Consider the following 3,663-nt stretch of genomic DNA (forward strand, 5'->3'; position numbering starts at 1 on the left):
AATTTGTTTATAAGCATCCATTTATGCCATGAGGTTCACATTATACCAGTTAGAAACACCAATGGCTTATACACAGAAAGCATGTATGAACGCATTACTTAATACTTCAATCACATATTCTCACCATCGGTTGAAGTTTCTTTGATCTTCTGGCATCCACAGGTATGAGCTGCAGGAGGAAAATTAAATGAGAATCGCCACCAAGATTGCCAAACACAAGAACAGATCTAACATTCATAAATTTCGCAAAGATTAGGGGGCAACGACAGAACTGGAAACAAAGGCCTCAAGAGTAACAAATAAGATCTGATCTTTTCTAAAAGATTAAACACTAGATCCTTTAAATACTTGTAATTTTACCCCAGATCAATGTATTCCGACAATAGTTCTCATCATTTACCTCAATTAAGGCCAATAATTGCAGGCAATCAAAACAGGAGAGACTTGTTTCATTTAAGCAAATACATTGTAGATCAAAAGTAGCATCATAAGAACTCAGGACAAAGATGGGCTTAAAGGGTTTGTATGGCCACTGATCCCTTCATAAATGATAGCTTGCATTCTTCATATGGTTATGATGAGAAGAGGAAGGATCTAATGGGGCTTTAGCTTTAGAGAGTCTTCATTACTCATCGGCACAGACCCAGTTAATCGACCAATGCAGGTTTAACTCATCTGCAAGCAACACTTAAATGAGGAAACTACCAGCATTTACTAGGTTTTGGATCTAAGAGGCGCTGTAAACATATAAAAGAATAGGAAACATTCCACATTCTCGTAGCAAATTTGTTGAAATTTGAGGCAATCTCCGCATCCATTAAATCCTCAACGACACTCTAAAGTTAAAGAAAGAAAAGTAAAAGCCCGAGTTTAATTCTTTCTATGTGTAGCCTCTTTTCCATGCAGCCTTCATCAGGTTAATCGGAGACCACTGTAAACAACGACCATCTAAAGAGGATAGTTTCGGAATGGTCAAAATAAAATCATTCTCTACAACGAGATCTTGATCTACTCCAGATTTCAATGTACTGGAATACGCACTTGACCAGAAACCATCAATTTATTCATGGAAGGCGCGGCAGAAGATGTGAAAAAACAGATCTTCAAAGTCAGAATAGTGCAACACAAATCCCCCAATCGAAATCAACTCGACTAGCCTCTTTATTTGCTTCGTCAATGAAGCGTTGCCTTTAAAAATAATCAGATTCAGATCTTGAAACCACGGATCGTGAACTCAAATCCGGAAGATGAAAACCCTAGAAAGGTTGTCCCCAAACCACAGATCTTGATCTCGGGAGATTTCCATTTCTGACGGCGGTGAAGAGAACAACACAAAAACAACTAACAGAGAAATCACGCAGGTTATCAAAAAACTTAGGGTTTCATATACCTGTATCAATGTTCCAAAAACTCAAATCTCCGAGCCAATCACAAGTTCTCTCCCAGAAGATGTAAAACTCAACTGAAACCCTCAGGTCCAGAGACAAATTTCTTCTGCTACAACTCTTAATTTCCACAAATAATATAAAGAATGCGCCGTCCGGCCGCCTCCGCAACGTCAGTTAGATCAGGAACGTCGGTGAAAGATGCCCTTCGGATCTTCAAACCCCGTTGATTAACGGCCTTCCGATGATATCTCAGGCTTCTGGAATATTTTGTTCGGCTTTCTGATAAGAGAAGAGAAGCGAAGCGAAACGAAGATTATGAGCTATGAAGGAGTAATTCCGACCCACTCACCTCCTATTTATGCTTGCCACTATGACAAAAGTACCCTCGACTATTCAGAGAAGTGACTAAACTACCCCTTGATGCCCTAGCCCTGTTCGGAAACGACTTCCGCTTTGTCGGGTAATTACGGTCAACACTCTCTCTCTCTCTCTCATTAGCGGCGTCGATGACTTCATCCCATCTCACCAATCAGATCCAGCCATTATTTTTTCTACCAAATTATTTTACTATTTGTTTATTTAATCTTTCTTACTTATTACAAGTAATAAAATAAAACAATATTTACCAATATTTGTAGTATAATCCATTAATGTACAGATGATAAAAATTAGATTTTGAAGTTAATTACATCCCTTTTTTTAAAAAAAAATAGTGAATCATTTACAATTACATGATAAATTTTAATCGACTTTTTGTTAGTAAATACTAATTATCAATATTAAATATGCATAACTTATCAATAATTACAATTAAAATTATCCAAACATTGTTGATGAGTCCAAACTCATTTGGGGAAGCTGAGATTCCATATAATTATAAGGTCAGGAGTTCAAATCTATCAACGTGTGTGGGATATTATTCTATTTTAAATATAATAAATATTGATTATATATAGTTTTTTGATACTAATAATTAATATATAATTGTCATATATACCGATAATTCTTAAATATTGATTATTAGTGTGGTCACGAGACCCAACTTTCTTAATTAGAGCTCACTACTAATTACACATATTTTTAATATGTTCTAAATCTTTTCAAGAATTTTCTTTTTGGTGATTTAATTATAGATCATTAATTCCCACTTTACATAATTATCAAAATTCAATTGAATAATATTTTGAGTTGTGATCTGGATGAGTTTGATATTTTCTATAAGTAGTCTGCATAATTTGTAATTATATATTGTATACAAATAAGAGAATAGGGGACTTTTGAAATTTAATTTTTGTTTTGGTGCTAAATGTCAATTATTTTGACTAGGAAGTAGGAAATGGCTGCTGCCCAAGTTGTAAAACTCATGATGCCATTGAATTATTAATAATTATTAGCTGTGCGTACTGGATAAACATGTGCAAATATAAATTTAGGATTTTTAATGAGCTCAAAAAGAAAAAACAATTAAAATCAGAATTTAAATTCGAGGAGATGATTTAAAATAAAGATTTTAGATCATTTCAGATAAAGAAGATTTATAATTTATCAAAACATCATAAAATATAGTTTAAAATAAAAGCTCAATAATTTAAAATCCTTTATGGCATGAATTTATCCAAAACATTTTGATGAATTCGTTATTATGAATTTGAAATTATTAAATCTAAATCTATCGGTACAAACACGACATTAGAAAAAATATTAAAATTAAACCAAGGAAACATATAAGCTATTTTATTTTATTAAAGACCATTATTTGAAAGGGGCAGCGGCAACGCAGAGATTAATTGTGCATTTGAATTGATAGATATGGAATTATAAATTTTAAATACCTCATAACGAGTTATTTACATTTGGATAATTCTTTTTAAGAAAAAATGAATGGATATTTTTAAATCAATTAACATATTATTACAATATTCTAGTACGCAATACATATTATTAAATCAGCAAACAACTTCATCGTAAACAAAAAGACAACATAATATCATTAAAAGTAAACTAAGTACCTACATTTGTAAAACTCAAACGCACAACCTCTTGATTGTGAGATCTCAACCTCATCAAATTTTTATAATACGAAATCATTTTCTGAAATGCAAATGCAACCTAACGGAATTTTTCATACATTTCTTGAAAAAATAAAATAAAATATCCAAATATGTTAAGTTTTTCCCCTTAAATTTAAAAGTATAAGTAAGAAAGAAAATGAATAAAAAAACACATTTTATTTTATTTAAATTATATTAAAACAGGAAAATATATAAGAGAGTAA

At 32.1% G+C, this 3,663-nt stretch overlaps 1 protein-coding gene across 2 annotated transcripts in view; it reads right to left on the reverse strand.

The window, feature by feature from the left end:
- Nucleotides 1-1,438, reverse strand: part of LOC105160446 — a 6,189-nt gene extending 4,751 nt beyond the window's left edge. The window contains exons 1-2 of one of the 2 annotated variants that reach the window (XM_011077817.2): nucleotides 1,391-1,438; nucleotides 125-169 (exon numbers count right to left, since the gene is read on the reverse strand). The gene's annotated coding sequence lies outside the window, so the exon portion shown is untranslated. The other variant, XM_011077818.2, reaches the window with a different exon arrangement.

Source organism: Sesamum indicum, linkage group LG4, assembly GCF_000512975.1.
Source record: "Sesamum indicum cultivar Zhongzhi No. 13 linkage group LG4, S_indicum_v1.0, whole genome shotgun sequence".
Lineage (NCBI taxonomy): Eukaryota > Viridiplantae > Streptophyta > Magnoliopsida > Lamiales > Pedaliaceae > Sesamum > Sesamum indicum.